At 42.9% G+C, this 18,880-nt stretch overlaps 1 protein-coding gene across 1 annotated transcript in view; it reads right to left on the bottom strand.

Moving 5' to 3' along the window:
- The window catches only part of ARHGAP24 (Rho GTPase activating protein 24), a 220,674-nt gene extending 208,904 nt beyond the window's left edge, over positions 1-11,770 (bottom strand). Inside the window, exon 1 of the mRNA XM_070758057.1 lies at positions 11,726-11,770. The gene's annotated coding sequence lies outside the window, so the exon portion shown is untranslated. The remainder of the gene's footprint in view (positions 1-11,725) is intronic.
- Positions 11,771-18,880: the final 7,110 nt, after the last annotated feature.

Genomic DNA, 18,880 nt, shown 5'->3' on the forward strand with positions numbered 1-18,880 from the left:
AGATCTGAGTGAATGAAATATTCTCCTTGAATCCTTTGTTCTGTACAAAGTTGAATGTGCACAACAGCAAGTGAAATTGATTGTCCATCAGTGTTGCTTCCTAAGTGAACCGTTTGATTTCACAGAAGTTTGATTTCCTTGCAGTTATATTGTGTTGTTTAATGTGTTTCCTTTATTTTATTTTTTTGAGCAGTGTATACAGGGGTGGGCTATTGCCTGGAGAAGGGGGGAGGCAGTGGGGTAGCCAAATTGGAGCCCCACCCCAGAGCCCCCAATTTGCACTGAAAGATGTTGAAAGAAAATGCACAACCCACGCCCACAGCCTGGTAGCAAAAATTTTGGTAGCCCTTCACTGAGTGTATATTGTAGTAAATGCCTAAATAGGTAGCTCGTGCACAATCTGAGAGTTAATTCTTCTAAAGCCCCTCACAATCCCTCAGCATAAATAAAACAATTTATTGGCATGGCCAAACTTTTTTAAAAAAACTATAATTAAACACAAATCAAGAGGTCAGCTGGAGGAAATATGGCCTCAGTTTGCCACCTGCCTTGCTCTTCTTAAAGGTAAGTCTGGCCTTAGGGGAAAGAGCTACTCCTGGTTTAAATTAATCCCATGTCAATATTTGATTCCCAGCAGCCAATTAAATAACTTTTTAAAAAATCAAGCAGTAAGAAGAGGCCTAAGTCCACTTCATGAACCACAAACGGTGGATCAAGCAAAGAAAGTCCAATCATACTTTGCAGGAGAAGACAAAACAAAAGAGAAGGTTTTGCTAATCTCTTGCAGCTGGAAGGCAGATACCACGTCCCAGTTACTCCAGGCAGTTAGTTATCAGCTGGATCTGATTACTGGCTGAGTGGCATAAAACCACCTCTCAGAAATAATATTGATTGGAAAGGCATATTTTGCATTTCTGGGTGAGGAATGGCAAACTAACATACCCCCAGTAGAGCAGAGATGATGGCTGTGGCCAGGGGTGACATTTTGGGTAGAATAGTACGGTGGGAATTGGGGAGGGGTGGTTGCATGAGCGGGAAAGATACTAACCACTGTTCTGTGCAGGGCCCTCCGAGAAAACCCCCTGACTCAAAGAGTCACACTCTTTATTGATAAAACACACAGTGAAAGCAGATTTAAATTGGCACGGGAAAATGGAGTTACAGTGGTCCCTCTACTTAAGAACGTAATTCATTCCATGACCAGGTTCTTAAGTAGAAAAGTTTGTAAGAAGAAGCAATTTTTCCCATAGGGATCAATGTAAAAGCAAATAATGTGTGCGATTGGGGAAACCACAGGGAGGGTGGAGGCCCTGTTTCCTCCCAGGAGATTCCTAGGGAGGTCCCACAGAGGCTTCTCCCCGCCTTTTCCGGCCCTGTTTCCTCCCAGAAGATTCCTAGAGAGGCCCCATAGAGGCTTCTCCTGCCTTTTCCGGCCCTGTTTCCTCACAGGAGATTCCTAGAGAGGCCCCACAGAAGCTTCTCTCTGCCTTTTTAGGCTCTGTTTCCTTCCAGGAGTTTCCTAGAGAGGCCCCACGGAGGCTTCTCCCTGCCTTTTCTGGTTACAGTTTCGGAGGCTGGGGTTTACAAGTGGAAAATGGTTCTTGAGAAGAGGCAAAAAAATCTTGAACACCTGGTTCTTATCTGAAAAAGTTCATAAGTAGAAGCGTTCGTAGGTAGAGGCACCACTGTAAAATGTTTTAAATTTCACTTGAAAAGCGGTAGACTTTTCTGTCGTCCTTTCTCTAATTCATCCAGATTTTGGCAGTCTGGAAAGTGGTAACCGCATTACATGCACATACTTGTAGAGCTGCACCAGTCTGGGATCTTTCAGACGATTATGTACCAGCTGGATGAGTAATGGCTAAAATATGGTGGTGGATGTTGTTGTTTTGTCGCTTCCAACTTTTCATGACCCGACGGACATCATTTTGCCAGAACTGAGTGTCCGTAATTACTTCACTGAATTCTTTTAATGCTTGTCCTTTTGGGTCATTTCATCACTAATGATATCTAGCTTCTGTTGGCCTCTTTTTCTCTTCTCGCCAATTTTCCCAACCATCAAACTCTTTAGTGACTCTGGCGCTTTCATTAGGTGTTTAAACGAAAGATGCTCATGATAAGGACTCGTTGCAGCTCGATTTTCGGCAGAAGCCAGTGAAAGTGGCCCCAGGGGTCCTTGGCATGCTGGGCACAGTGCCAAAGGATCTCAGCAGACATTTGAAAACCATTGAAATTATTGTTGTTGTTGTTGTTGTTGTTGTTGTTGTTATTATTATTATGTCAGTACAACACAGCAAACGAGATCACTATGTTGGATTTCGTATTTCATCCCCAGTCGGGTGCTTCCCAAGCACCCAGGACTGCGTGATGTAGCGGTGAATTATGTTTGCCGGTCCCAGTCAAGCGGCCTTTTGCAATTGACAGATGGAGATTTTGTCAGTTCCGATGGTTTTCAAATGTCCGCTGAGATCCTTTGGTGCTGGGCCCAGTGTGCCAAGTACCACTGGGACCACTTTCACTGGCTTATGCCAGAGTCGTTGCAGCTCGATTTTTAGATCTTCATATTTGACTAATTTCTCTATCTGCTTCTCCTCAATTCTGCTGTCTCCTGGGATTGCGATGTCGATGATCCATACTTTCTTTTTCTCCACAATCAGGATGTCTAGTGTGTTATGCTTCAGAATTCGGTCAGTCTGAAGTCGGAAGTTGTTGTTGTTGTTGTTGTTGTTGTTGTTGTTATTATTATTATTATTATTATTATTATTATTTTCAGCAGTGTGTATGCGCGCATGCCCACATCTACACCGCATGGTGGGAAGTGAAACAGTAGTGAGGTAAGTTAAAACCATAGCCCGAAACAGGTGGAAGCCACATAGCATGAAGTCCAGACTCCATGGTGTGCAAGGTATGAGATTCAACTTCACTGCTGGTGTCCTTCTTGTGCGTCCAAGCTCTGCTTAATCCTTCTTTCAAACGCTTGTAACCGTGAGTTTTTCCTGGCAAAGCTGGGACTTTTGTCCAATTTTCCCAAGCGAAGTTTTCTGATGACATCTCCTGGACTGATGTTTCATTTCAGAATGATGGGACCATATGTCACTTTGGTCGTCGTGGTACCGTGGAGAAATTTCTCATTTTCATTCTTATGGCATGGTAATTGCTGGCAAATTTCAGCTCCCATCTCGGCCATCAGCCTGCAAGGAATCTGCCTTGCGCAAACCTTCCACCACTTGGCAGCATCGAGAAGGTAAACAATGTGTTTCTGCAAAATGGCCAGCTGGACACTCATTGCAAGATTTGGAGCGATCTGCTGCTTGTCCATTCCAGGGGGAAGGATATTGCAAAACCCCCACTCTTGGGGGAAGGATACTGCACAATCTCCATTCCCACCTCTCTCTGGGTCCAGCCAGAAGTGGTATTTGCCCCTTCTCTGGACTAATCAAAATTTCCACTGCCAGTTCTCCCGAACCGGCTGGCTTCCCACTCCTGTCCGAAAGGCGAAAGCAGAAGCAGGATGCTCCATCCCCTATTTGGGAAGACCAGGCTGCCCTGATTGACCGCTCTCAGTCTCAGTGTGTGGGGGAAACAGCCAAAGCAGCCTGCATTCCTCAGTGACCTCTAGCCAAAGGACCTCTCCACCAGTCAAAACTTTGATCTCAACAGGTTGTTCAAAATGAACTGACCGCCACCCGCCGCAAGCTTCGATTTCACAAACGAGAGCAATGCAGCTTTTTCTCACACTAAGCTCCTGGCAAATGAAGGAGAAGAACAGATGCTAAAAGGTTTTTGGCATGTCAGTGCCGCCATCTGTTAACAATGTATAGCATTGGAGGCATTCGTTTTATTCAACCGTCGCACATGGTCATGTGTGTATATGGATATGTATGCACACTGATACAATGCTCCAGAGCCAGGTGGGGTTTTCCCCTAAACCCCAGACATGAATGTTGAATGGAAAGAAAGGGGAACAAGGACCAACACAGGACCGACACCGACTCCAGAGGAGAATCAGAACTGCAGAAGAAACAATGGCTGCCCACCGGCCTTCTTCCCTTGAGGACCAGTAGACTGCACGAGTCAAAAAGAGGGCGGGGGAAATATTGACTGACCCCTCGCATCCTGGACACAAACTGTTTCAACTCTGGCCCTCAAAACTTTGCTACAGAGCACACCACACCAAGACAACTAGACACAAGAACAGTTTTTTACCAAACACCCTCACTCTGCTAAACAAACAATTCCCTCAACACTGTCAGACTTTTTACTAAATCTGCACTTCTATTCTACTAGGTTTTTTTAATCATCATTCTTATCATCCTTTCCCTCCCACTTAGGACTGTGTGACTGTCACTTGTTGCTTGTATCCTAAGATTTTTATTAATATTGATTGTTTCTTCATTGCTTAGTTGACCCCTGTGACAATCATTAAGTGTTGTAGCACATGATTCTTGACCAATGTCTCTTTTATGTACGCTGAGAGCATCTGCACCAAAGACAAATTCCTTGTGTGTCCAATCACACTTGGCCAATAAAATTCTGTTCTGTTCTGTTCTATTCTAATGTATTCTATTCACTGCAGTGTTTCACTTAATAACTATGTCAATAAAGGTCATAAAATGGGAAAATGCTCACTTAAGAAATGTCTTGCTTACCCTGGTCTATTTTCCCCTTCATAAAGCTGTTTACCATCCCCTCCCCTGTCCAGTTGGTGAAAATCTGAAAGCATTTATTTGTTGCCATCTTTCCAAGGATGGACAGAGTTTGAATTTTTACAGTGTGGTATATATTATGATTCCAAAATGGTTGCCATGGCGAAGGCTTGCCCATTCTCAAGATGGCAACGGCGGGAAGCCTCGCCAGTAAAAGGATTATTATTATTAACCTCGCCATAAAAGTAACCTCGCCAGTAAAAGGATTAGTAGTAGTAGTAGTAGTAGTAGTAGTAGTAGTAGTAGTAGTAGTATTTATTAGATTTGTATGCCGTCCCTCTCCGAAGACTCAGAGCGGCTCACAACAGCAAAACCCCGTACAAATCCACTGATTAAAACGGTTAAAACCCTTAATATAAAAACAGTCATACATCCCAAATAAACCATACATACCATACATAAAACGGAACGGCCAGGGGGAATCAATTTCCCCATGCTTGGTGGCAGAGGTGGGTTTTTAGCAGTTTGGAAAGGCAAGGAGGGTGGGGGCAGTCCTGATCTCTGGGGGGAGTTGATTCCAGGGGCCGCCACAGAGAAGGCTCTTCCCCTGGGTCTTGCCAGATGGCATTGTTTAGTCGACGGGACCCGGAGAAGGCCGACTCTGTGGGACCTAACCGGTCGCTGGGATTCATGCAGCAGAAGGCGGTCCCTAAGGTATTCTGGTCTGATGCCATGAAGGGCTTTATAGGTCATAACCAACACTTTGAATTGTGACCGGAAGCTGATCAGCAACCCATGCAGACTGCGGAGTGTTGGTGCTTATTTGCCAGAGTCCCAACCAATGAGAATGCCTTCTGCCCCTGCCATTAATTCCCAGGGTTCTCTCTCCAATCCAAGCTTAATTTGCACCATATTGGTTGGGCAGGTGATGCTTAGCCAAGCAGGGAGCTGTGGCCTTTGCAATCTTTCTTTAATGTAATGACGAAGGCAGCTTGCTCGAAGCACGTTAAATTTCCCATTTAACGCTCTCTTTTAATTAAAAAAAAAATTCAATCCAAAAACAAGCCTCCTGGGGCAACCTCACTGGCAGCCACCAATAACATTTCCACTGTGTGTCGTGTGTGGCTCCTCATATTTAGATTGTCCTTTGCTGCCTCTGTGCAATTCTTGTTGCTTATCACTAGGGATGATGGCAGGTAGCAAGGAAATACTGTAAATAAAAAATTCCCAATAATTGTTTTGTGCAAACAAAATTCTGCTCCCCTTTTTTATATTTGTCACACATAACAGAGGTTTAAAAAAAGGAGCATGGCTAAAACATTTTTATTTTATTTTTTTGGCAGCCCCCACTTTCTAATTAGTTTTTTGATATGCCCCCACCATCAACAAAATTGTGTATTTTCACATTATTAAACAATAACTCAGGACTTAATTTTCTTCCCTCAGAATCAGACTTGTTTATTTGTTGTTGTTGTTGTTTTGCAAAGCAGTTCATTTGCATGATATATATTCTGCCCTTGAGGCAAATCCCTGTCTTTCTAACAGGTAAATTTCCAGCAACACAAATTGCAGGAATCAAAGCTCAAGAGCTCAGATGGTCTCCTGCATTTGAAGGCCCTTTTTTGAAGTTAAGTTTGGCAACAAATGATACATTTGCCAACGTGGCAGCTGTCTGAATGCCTGCCTGGACAAATGTAAAGCTTGAATGCCCAGAATAGATTGTACATTTGTCAATAATCTCAATTTAAAGTGTGGACAGAAATTGTTATTGCTTTTGGGCAGAGGGAAGGCAGACATCTTGGAGTACATTCAATGTTGCAGACATATGGTTTGTCCTTATGTGAGGATCTATAGAGAACTGGGATTCCATTCTTGGCAAAGGCTGCGTAGCTAAGAGATGGGAGACGGCTTAGCAAATTGCAGCTGGACATAATTTGTGGGTCCCCCTTCCCAATTTAAATGTATGCAAATTTGGCAAGGTTTTATATTTAAAAAAAAACAAATTAAAGAGAAACATTTCATTATCTTTTGAAGGCTCCTAAATTAATCCAACCTATTTAGAAGCTCTTGTCAAAATCTGCAATGTTTGTTTATCTATCTATCTATCTATCTATCTATCTATCTATCTATCTATCTATCTATCTATCTATCTATCTATCTATCTATCTCTTCTATTGGTCTGTTTGTCTGTCTGTCTGTCTCTCTCTCTGTCTCTCTTCTACCTGTCTGTAGAAATGATGCAGAATTATAGCGAAGGTTGACACCTGTAGACTGCACGAGTCAAAAAGAGGGCCGTGAAAATACTTACTGACCCTTCGCATCCTGGACACAAACTCTTTCAACTCCTCAAAACGTCACTACAGAGCCCTGCACATCAAGACAATAAGACACAAGAGAGTTTTTCCCCAAACTCCATAACTCTGCTAAACAAATAATTTCCTCAACACTTTCAGACTTTTTACTAAATCTGCACTTCTATTTCTACTAGTTTTTCTCATCGTTCCTATCACCCATTTCCTCCCATGTTGACTGTACGACTGTAACTTCTTGCTTGTGTCCTTAAGATTTTTATTAATATTGATTGTTTCTTCATTGCTTATTTGACCCCTATGACAATCATTAAGTGTTGTAGCACATGATTCTTGACCAATGTCTCTTTTTCTTTTATGTACGCTGAGAGCATCTGCACCAATGACAAATTCCTTGTACGTCCAATCACATTTGGCCAATAAAATTCTATTCTATTCTATCCTATTCTATTCTATTCTGTTCTGTTCTAATCTATTCTATTCACTGCAGTGTTTCACTTAATAACTATGTCAATAAAGGTCATAAAATGGGACAATGCTCACTTAAGAAATGTCTCGCTTAGCAACAGATATTCTGAGCTCAATTGTGGTCGTAAGTCAAAGAATACACACAAAATACTTTCGTAAGTTCCTACATCCAGGAGGAGATACGTAGAATGGAGGTGCTAATAAATTTGCATTTGACAGGACACGAGGATCATAGCCATAAAAGCAAAAGGCAGATGTGCCATTAATCACAGGAAGATTTATCCATTAAGTGAGGCTGCCCTCTCTCCTCCTTTAAACGATTGCGCAATATTGAACAAGCTTCCCATATGTTTCTAAAACATGTGCCTATAGCCATTGCTTTGCACATTTTAACTCACTTTTCTAATTATACCGTAAAAACTGAAGACAGTATTTACAGAGCTGGATCAATAAGCCAAAGGAATCCAACTTTGAGGTTTTAATCCGTTCAAAAAGTTCTGTGCGTCCACTATTTTAAAAAATAGCCACTATAAAACGTTGGGTCTCAGAGTTTTATGATGCCTTGAAGCTGATAGGTTGAGCTTCTTTTAATCATCCTCAGCCCATCACTGGGTGTAATGAAAACAAAATAACTCCAGGAAAAAAATCCAATGGAATCTGGATGTGGCAGCATTGAAAAAGAAGGGGAAACAACCCCTCAGAATTAGATAGAGGTGAAGGAGGAAGAACCTGTAGTTTTCCATGTGTTATTAAATTCTGCTCCCAGTATTCATTTTATTGTTGGGGATTGGCTGGGGAATTCTGGGAGTTGAAGTCCAGATATCTTCAAGTTGTCAAGGTTGGGAAACACTGGTGTATTGGACAAAATCAATCAATCAATAAAATAAATATATATATATACCTTCAGTATCCACAGGGCCAAGGGTCAGTGGATTATTCCTTGTCTTCTCCAACCTTTACAGCTTCAGGGATTAATCTAGACCACTCTCTTCCAATGCTTTCTGGTGCTCCTGGCTATGCTTTTTTGTCTGTAGAACTGACCAGGGAGGAAGGCTTCCAATTCCTTATTCCAGTGGACAATTAGCACCTCCTCCAGTCAAATGCCTCTCACATATTAGTGCTACTCAATCAGCATAACTGAATGTGGAAAGGGGAAGAGTCAAGGGCAGGAAAGGGACAGGCTGGGCTGGGGCAGACTCTCTCCCTGGGCAGATCCATTACTTTTGAGCTCAGCTGGGGAAACGATGTAAATGTCTTTCACCTGCTTTTCCTTTTCATCTGATGGTGCATCTGCCACTCTTCTCTTTTTTCCAGAAGGCCAAAATGTTCTGCAGTGAACGGGAGGGTGTTGTTGTTTTGTTTTTTGCATGGAAAGGGGGAAAGAAAGGGGGAAGGTAAGTGGACCCTCTACCTACGAACTTAATTCGCTCCGTGACCAGGTTCTTCAGTAGAAAAGTTTGTAAGAAGAAGCAATTTTTCCCATAGGAATCAATGTAAAAGCAAACAGTGTGTGCGATTGGGGAAACCACAGGGAGGGTGGAGGCCCTGTTTCCTCCCAGGAGATTCCTAGAGAGGCCCCACGGAGGCTTCTCCCCACCTTTTCTGGCCCTGTTTCCTTCCAGGAGATTCCCAGAGAGGTCCCACCGGAGGCTTTTCCCCGCCTTTTCCGGCCCTGTTTCCTCCCAGGAGATTCCTAGAGAGGCCCCATGGAGGCTTTTCCCCGCCTTTTCCGGCCCTGTTTCCTCCCAGGAGATTCCCAGAGAGGCCCCACGGAGGCTTAATCCATAATCTATTTATGGAGACTGTGGGTTCTCGATCTCTGGAGGAATTCATCTCCAGAGAGCTTTTAAGAAGAGGTTGAATAGTGACCTTGTGGGAATTGTCCATCTGCTTTCCTTGCTGATTGATTGAAGAGCGTCTGGGGTGTCCAAACTAGGAAACTTTTAAACCTGTGGACTTCAACTCCCAGAATTCTCCAGTTAGCAGGGTTGGAGGAGTTAATGTGCAGTCTTTCCCTTCTCTTTCTGCTTCCTTTGTTGATGAATATAAAGATGTAATGATTGAGAAAATGTCCTTTTAAATATATATAACGGAAATAAAAATTATTTTTTATAAAACATCCACAAGTCTAAAAGTTGCCAAATTTGGAGACTCCGGGCCTTAAGTGATGCTCATGGCCACTTTTAACTTGTAAATTCTATGGTTCCTCTCAGTTATTCGGTCTACAGATTTATTTTCTCCCAAAAATATAATAGAGATAAATAAGAAAATGTAGATGGAACCATACCATCACATAGTAGAGAAAAATCAATGCCACTTTCCCTTTATAAAAACCACTGTAGATTGTAGAATAAACATGTGTTAACCGAATTGTCACAATACATGAAAACACTTTGAAGGAGTTCATGAAAACCTTGACATTTAGTTTCCCAAAGAGAAGTCTTGTTTTGAAAAGATTTCACTCTCATCGCACCAGCCATTTATCTAACCGCATCTCAAAAACCTAATCTCACCTTAAACAGAAAATGTTTTCTCGCTTTTTAAAAAATTTATATACAAGATTTGTCATCTGAACTGCATTGCAGAGTTTTCATTGAAAATAACTGATTCGGTTGGTACCGGATATTGAAGATTTGGGGAGCGTTTCATGATTTTCAACAACTTTATAAAATTGATAAAATATATATAAAAGAAATAAAATCCAACTTATAAAATGGAACAGGTCCAAAGACGGGCTACAAAAATGGTGGAAGGTCTTAAGCATAAAACGTATCAGGAAAGACTTCATGAACTCAATCTGTAGAGTCTGGAGGACAGAAGGAAAAGGGGGGACATGATCGAAACATTTAAATATGGTAAAGGGTTAAATAAGGTTCAGGAAGGAAGTGTTTTCAATAGGAAAGTGAACACAAGAACAAGGGGGCACAATCTGAGGTCAGTTGGGGGAAAGATCAGAAGCAACATGAGGAAATATTATTTGACTGAAAGAGTAGTAGATCCTTGGAACAAACTTCCAGCAGACGTGGTTGGTCAATCCTCAGTCACTGAATGTAAACATGCCTGGGATAAACATATATCCATCCTAAGATAAAATACAGGAAATAGAATAAGGGCAGACTAGATAGACCATGAGGTCTTTTTCTGCTGTCAATCTTCTAGGTTTCGGTTTCTGTTTTGCCATTCTAATTGGAGGAACGATCAGAAAAACCAACCACACGGGCGTGGACATTCAAAATGTGTTGCTTTGGAATAAGAACAATGCTAAGGAAGAGGTTGGCGGCAAAAAAACTTCCTTCTATAGAGGAATCATTGAGTCTGTCACCTGCACCTCTATAATGGTCTGGTTTGGTTCTGCAACCCAACAAGACCGACACGGACTTCAGCGGAGAATCAGAACTGCAGAAAAAACAATGGCTGCCAACCTGCCTTCCATCTAGAACCTGTATACTACACGAGTCAAAATCAGGGCTGAGAAACTATTTATTGACCCCTCATATCCTGGACATAAACTGTTTCATCTCCTACCTTCCAAACGTCAAATCACTGCACACCAAGACAACTAGACACAAGGACAGTTTTTTCCCAAACGTCATCACTCTATTAAAGAAATAATTCCCTCAACACGGTCAAACTATTTTTTAAGTCTGCACTACTATTACTATTAGTTTTTTCCTCCCATTTATGACTGTATGACTGTCACTTGTTGCTTGTATCCTAAGATTTTTATTAATATTGATTGTTTCCTCATTGCTTGTTTGACCCCTATGACAATCATTAAGTGTTGTACCAGATGATTCTTGACAAATGTCTCTTTTTCTTTTACGTACGCTGAGAGCATCTGCACCAAAAACAAATTCCTCGTGTGCCTAATCACACTTGGCCAAAAAATAATTCTATTTTCAATATAAGACATTTAGGACAGAGGATTTTATAGATCCCTTCTCTGCAGTTGAGGTGTCAACTCCAGATTTAACTTTCGGAGATGGCATTGTTGTGAGCCGCTCCGAGTCTTCAGAGAGAGGCGGCATACAAGTCTAATAAATTATTATCATTATTATTACTACTACTATTATTATTATTATTATTAATAATAATAATAATAATAATAATAATAATAATTTTCATTTCTTCCATTCAAATGTAAATCACCCTCCAGTAGCCTTTAAACTCCTACCACAACTTCTCCAAAATTGCATTTACAAGGAAGCTATGCTATCGAGGGGGGGGGAGTTTTGACCTCCTGGAAGATTCTTTTGCCGGCATTCCATCCCTTGGAGCGAAGGGTATTTGAAGGCCACTTACCCTGTTCCTAGCAGCTGAACTGATCCACGCCGGCACTAATCCCAAAGCCTTCACTCTTTCCGAAGATGAAAAAAGCAGAAAGGAAAAAGACAAGTGGGGAGAAACCCTCTCCAGAAGGCAAGAGAACATGCAAATCAAAGTGAAAGTCCCTGTGAGCTCCGGTTTCAGAAAGGAAACACAGGACCAGGCTAAATACAGCTGCCACTGTTGTGAAAAGCTGTTGGGTCCTCTGGTCTTCCTGTTGAATGCTGACACCCAATGTCAACGCTTCGTGCTGAGCCCAGCTGGACTTGAATGAGGAAGCATAGAAGCCACAGCTGAGGCGGGGTCCAAAACATGGGTTAACATACAGCACGAAGGGCTAGTAAGTGGGCAAGGCCAACATTCACCCCCAGCCCCTCCAACAGGTTTCGAGTGTCACCCAGCAACTGGTAGCTCTGCAGCAAGCGAAGGCTGTTGGCTCGGGCTGGAGGGAGCCCCTCCTTAACTGACAGCTCATTCCCCAACTATCTCTGGACCCCAGTGTGGTGGGACCCCCTCCCTCCCCTGGGCCATGTGGAAACATTACTCTGCCTTTCTTTCCTCCCAGCCTGCTTTCATCTGTCCAAAGTGAATTGGCTTGCAATGTTTCTTCCCCTGGTTTTTTTTTTTAAAGGGAGTTTTATTTATTTATTTGTTTCTTTGTTTTGTCAAGTATGTATTGGTGATATACAAAGATACAATAATATTTATTATGTGTGTGTTTGGTTAATTGCTCCGTTTCTGGGTGGCCCAAAGCCAGGCAGAAGATACATGATGCTAGTAAGAGAGAAACATTAGGACAGGGGACAGAAGGCACGCCCCTTACTGACCTCTTAGGAATTGGGAGAGGTCAGCAGTGGATAGTCTAAGGGTAAAATTTTGGGGTTTAGGGGATGAAACAACAGAGCCCAGCAGTGAGTTCCATGCATCAACTGCTCAGTTACTAAAGTCATATTTCCTGCAGTCAAGTTTGGAGTGTTTACTTTAAGTTTGTATCTGTTGTGTGCTCTTGTGTTGTTGTGGTTGAAGCTGAAGTAGTCATTGACAAGAAGGACGTTGTAGCAGATGATTTTATGGGCTGTGCTAAGGTTGTGTTTAAGGTGACATAGTTCTAAGCTTTCTAAACCTAGGATTCTAGTCTAGTTGCGTAGGGGATTGTGTTGCGAGTGGAGGAGAGGAGGGCTCTTCTAGGAAAGTATCACTGGACATTTTCTAGAGTGTTTATGTCTGAAATTCAGTGTGGGTTCCAGACAGGTGAGCTGTATTCAAGAGATGGCTAGGTTCTAACTAATGAGATACTGTTTTTATTGTAACACAAGCAGAAGGTATTTCGTAATCTTTTGAAAAGGTTTCTATGAGGAAAAAACAAAAAACAAAAAATATATACCAGAAAAAGAGATGGCTAGGTCTTTCCATAAGCAAGTGCCCTCCCCCAAGATCCAACAAAGGTGGGATAAGCCCTCTACCCATCTAGAAACAGAACTCACCACATGGCACCTGGGGAGATTGCATCACCCAACAAGGCTCAACCAAGCCCCGGACTCAAAACTCCCTACAAAGTTACCACTGCATGGCTCCATGGTAGTCTGACAACCAATCAGAATATAAGCTCAAATTCAAAGCCAAGCAATGGGTATCTCTCTCCCTCCCCCCTCTGTCTCTCTCCCCTCCCTCCAATTTGGACCTACACACAGGTGGATATTTCTTCCAGCTGAGGCATAGCAGCATTAACCGCCTCATTCATTTCCATCAGTTACATTAGCTGAAAATACCAGCAGGACAGATTCAGAATAAGGAAAGGGGGAAAAGGAGGCTGTCCGGAAGAGAGACAACCTCTTGACATGCCCTGTCCAGACCATGCCTACTATGATGGATGGATTCTGCTGCCTTCATTACCCCACCTGAACTGGTAAATGAAGAAAGGAGAGAAAACACCAAGGAGGAGGAGGAGGAGGAGGAGATCACTATGCTGGATTTCGTATTTCATCCCCAGTCAGGTGCTTCCCAAGCACTAGGACTGCGTGATGTAGCAGTGAATTATGTGTGCCAATCCCAGTAAAGGGGCCTTTTGCAATTGACAGACGGAGATTTTGTCAATTCCCATGGTTTTCAAATGTCCGCTGAGATCCTTTCGCCCTGCGCCCAGTGTGCCAAGTAGCATTGGGACCACTTTCACTGGCTTATGCCAGAGTTGTTGTTGTTGTTGTTGTTGTTGTTGTTGTTGTTGTTGTTATTATTATTATTATTATTATTATTATTATTATTATTATTATTTAGATTTGTATGCCATCCCTCTCCGAAGACTCAGAGCGGCCTCCAACAATACAGTGTACAAATCTAACTGTTAAAAACAAACAGTTATAAAAACCCCTATTTGAAAACAACCATACAACCATAACCATACCTACCCAACCATGCATGGAAACCAGAGCAGATGACTTGAGCTGGGGATCCAAAATGGGAAATATTACGCAGAGTCGCAGAGCACGGGGGAAATGTGGGTTAAATGGTGGCTATCTCGGGGCCAGTATGTCATGTGTTTCTGCCTTCAGCAATGGAAGACGGATGATGTTCCATCTTGGCTTCTGCCTGTCACCTCTGTCTTCCAACAGCTGGCCCTGAGCACATGCTGCCTTGAATAAAGACCACACCGCACCCCCTGTCTGAAAGGCTGCTGTGAGTTTTCCTGCAAGCCAGATTTCAGACGAGTGTTTCCTAGCTCCCTTCCTCACTTCTTCATCTTAATAATGTCACTGGGTTCCCCCCCCCCATTCAGAAATAGCTGCTTCTTCTATTCTAAAATGAAATGTGCTCTTGGAAATCTCCAGGTTTTCTTGTAAGAGCTCATATAAGACTTACAAAGTGGCGCTCAAGGCAGCAAGATGCGCGTATCATGCCACCTTGATTGCATCAGCGGAATCTCGCCCGGCCACTCTGTTCAGGGTGACCCACTCCCTTCTTAACCAGGGGGGAGTTGGGGAGCCCTTGCAGAGCAGTGCTGAGGATTTTAACACATTTTTCGCTGATAAAATCGCTCGGATCTGGGCGGACCTTGACTCCGATTGGAATACAGAGTCGAACTGACAACGAGTCAGTCGAGGTGACTGGGGCCCGTACTTGTCCACCTGTCTGGGAAGAGTTTGACCTGGTGACACCTGATGAAGTGGACAAGGCCAGTGGAGCTGTGAGTTCCGCCACCTGCTTACTGGATCCGTGTCCCTCCTGGCTGGTTTTGGCCAGCAGGGAGGTGACACGGAGCTGGGTCCAGGAGATTGTCAACGCTTCTCTGGGGAGGGGGTCTTTCCCAGCTCCCTACAAGGAGGCACTTGTGTGCTCCCTCCTTTTTCTGTATAGTTTCTTTACTTTTATCCTTCCTTCCTTCCTTCCTTCCTTCCTTCCTGTCTTTCTTTCTTTCTTTCTTTCTTTCTTTCTTTCTTTCTTTCTTTCTTTCTTTCTTTCTTTTAGCCAATTATAGAGGTTCTCCCAGGGAATGCTTCTATCATTTGTCTTCCAACCCCATTATTGCTGACACACAATAGAAATTCTTCTCACCCTACTGTGGAACAGGCTGCACCTACAATTTATGAAGACAGGGAGGGAGGTGTTCTATAACCATCCTCACGTTGCCCTAGTTTAGACACGAATAACTGAAAATTGTGAGCAGAAGAAGTGGGACTTTTCAGCTGCAGAATCAGAAATAAATAAAAGAGGAAGGGTGGCCTTAAGGCCGAGGCCGGATGGAACTCAGAACCCTACAGTGCTTTTGAATTATTGTTTTTTTCCTTAGAAAATTAATGACTAGACTTCCAGACCTATGAAACTTCAAGGCAGGTTTTCTCCGAAATAGTATTGCTTTCCTCTCAACAAAGATGTTTGGTACTTGAACATTGAAGAATGACAAAATTAAACACTCACTCTCCAGAATTGGATCACTTAACCTTCATTCTCTGCTCTTTTTTATACATTTCCAAAGGGCTCAATTTAACTTCTTCCTCCATAGCAAACTTTTGTTCTTGTAATAAGATGATTATAGTCTATTATGGGTCCTAAAAATAGTCCCCAACTACAACATCCCTCATTTGTGCTCAAATTGTCTATTATTGTTGTTGTTGTTGTTGTTAGCTGTAGTAGTTGTTGTAGCAGTAGTTGTTGTTCTAATAGTAGTAGTAGCAGTACTAATAGTAGTAGAGGCTATTGACCTATTCTACAAAGCACCTGAGGGTAGGGTGGGATGGGGAGGTCCAGGGAAGTCTTTGGAGCCTGGGGAGGGTGAAACGTGAGCCTGGGCCCAGCAGAAATTGGAATGCAGGCTATTTCCAGCCTCCAGAGGGCCTCTGGGGGCAGGGGAAGCTGTTTTTGCCCTTCCCAGGCATTGAATTATGGGTGTGGGCAGTCATGAATGTGCAATAGTGTGCGCCCATGCTCTTTCAGCACCCGAGGAAAAAAAGGTTCACCATCCAAGAATGGTGGAAGGTCTTAAGCATTAAAACTGATCAGGAAAGACTTCATGAACCCAATCTGTCTAGTCTGGAGGACAGAAGGGAAAGGGGGGACACGATCAAAACATTTAAATGTGTTAAAGGGTTAAATAAGGTCCAGGAGGGAAGTGTTTTTAATAGGAAAGTGAACACAGGAACAAGGGGACACAATCTGAGGTGAGTTGGGGGAAAGATCAGAAGCAACGTGAGAAAATATTATTTTACTGAAAGAGTAGTAGATGCTTGGTTGGTAAATCCACAGTAACTGAATTTAAATATGCCTGGCATAAACATAGATCCATCCTAAGATAAAATACAGGAAATAGTATAAGGGCAGACTAGATGGACCCTCTGCCAGTGATAGAGACATAGAAGCGTTGCCTTCCCCCAATGCTTCTGGGCTTTACATTTTACCTTACACCACATTTTCTCCAACAATTTCCCAACCAGGTATAATCATGTCCAGCCCCATTGCTTTCCAAGCTCAGAAAAGTTCATCCCAGACCTTGACATGTGTGTAATGGGTCATCTTCAAATTAAAATTCATTAATGTTTCAGGAAATTTATCTCCTGTGCCGTCCCTGAGGAACGAGCCCACCCTGGGAAAAGCCCAGAGCCCCCGGTGGTTCGTTTCTCCTCTGCTCTCTTCTCATTGCCTCCTATATCAACCTAATCGCTTCCTCTAGTGTTTTATATGCACTGAGGTCAATGGCCCAGTAAATGAGAATGAGTGGCCTTGAGAGTTACTGCCCTGGATGAAAAAAAGATTGATCCACCTCATCGTTCCAATTATGGAGCCAAACGTTGATTAAAACTCTTCGCAAGAGAGATCCTTGCATATCAGAGTGACCAAAAATTTATATCTTCATCCATATTGAATCAAAAAAAGCCGGAGATCTATGATTGCTCACAAACGCTGATGGGCATGAAGATCTCGGTCAACTGTGATGTGATTGGAACATAAGAACTTCTGTTCATTCCATTTGATCATTCCTGGTTATTTATCCGTTGTTTTGTCATGTCCAACTCTTTTGTGATCCCATGGACCATAGCATGGCAGCTTCCTCCGTCCACTGCTGTCTGCTGGAGTTTGCCCAAAATTCACATTCATTGCATTGATGACCCTTGTGGGCATGGCCTGGTGATCAGGTGATTGGGCGGGTGTGGCCATAGGGAGCATGGACAGGGTGTGTGGTACTGCAAAATCCCCATTCGCTCCCCACTCTGGGCCAGCCAGCGGTGCTGTTGGTTGGTTCTCTGAACTGCAAAATTTCTGCCTCCCGTTCTCCAGATGTTGTCACAACCTGCTGGAATCCACCCCTGATTTGAAGTTATAATGGCATTGAAAAAAGTGACCTGTTGTGACTATTGTTCACACCTACAGTCATTGAAGAATCCCCATGGTCACATGATCACAACTTGGCATTTAGCTCATAGTTTATGACGTTGTAGTGTCTCGGGGTCATGTGCTCGGCTTTGGAGACCTTCTGACAAGCAAAGTCAATGGGGAAGCCAGTGTCACGTCACAACCGTGTTACTGACTTATCAACTGCAGTGGCTCCCTTAAAAACTGGGGCAGGAAAGGTCATAAAATGGAACAAAACTCACTTAACAACTGTCTCACTTAGCAACCGGACTTAGAAACATAGAAAACTGACGGAACAAAAAGACCTCGTGGTCCATCTAGTCTGCCCTTATACTATTTTCAGTATTTTATCTTACAATGGATATATGTTTATCCCAGGCATGTTTAAATTCAGTCCCTGTGGATTAACCAGCCACATCTGCTGGAAGTTTGATCCAAGCATCTACTACTCTTTCAGTCAAATAATATTTTCTCATGTTGCTTCTGACCTTTCCCCCAACTCACCTCAGATTGTGCCCCCTTGTTCTTGTGTTCACTTTCCTATTAAAAACACTTCCCTCCTGGACCTTATTTAACCCTTTGACATATTTAAATGTTTCGATCATGTCCCCCCTTTTCCTTCTGTCCTCCAGACTCTACAGATTGAGTTCATGAAGTCTTTCCTGATACGTTTGATGCTTAAGACATTCCACCATTTTTGTAGCCCATCTTTGGACCCATTCAATTTTGTCAATATCTTTTTGTAGGTGAGGTCTCCAGAACTGGACACAGTATTCCAAATGGGGTCTCACCAGCGCTCTATACAATGGGATCACAATCTCCCTCTTCCTGCTTGTTATACCTCTAGCTATGCAGCCAAGCATCCTACTTGCTTTTCCTACTGCCCGACCACACTGCTCACCCATTTTGAGACTGTCAGAAATCACTACCCCTAAATCCTCTTCTGAAGTTTTTGCTAACACAGAACTGCCAATGCAATACTCAGATTGAGGATTCCGTTTGCCCAAGTGCATTATTTTACATTTGGAAACATTAAACTGCAGTTTCCATTGCTTTGAGCACTTATCTAGCAGAGCTAAACCATTTACCATATTACAGACCCCTCCAGGAATATCAACCCTATTGCACACTTTAGAGTCATTGGCAAATAGGCAAACCTTCCCTACCAAACCTTCCCCTATGTCACTCACAAACATATTAAAAAGAATAGGACCCAGAACAGACCATTGTGGATTTTGGGGCTTAATCGTGGTGTCTCAGTCAGGGACAACCTGTAAGTAAATTGCCAGG

Source organism: Erythrolamprus reginae, chromosome 7 (assembly GCF_031021105.1).
Source record: "Erythrolamprus reginae isolate rEryReg1 chromosome 7, rEryReg1.hap1, whole genome shotgun sequence".
NCBI lineage: Eukaryota > Metazoa > Chordata > Lepidosauria > Squamata > Dipsadidae > Erythrolamprus > Erythrolamprus reginae.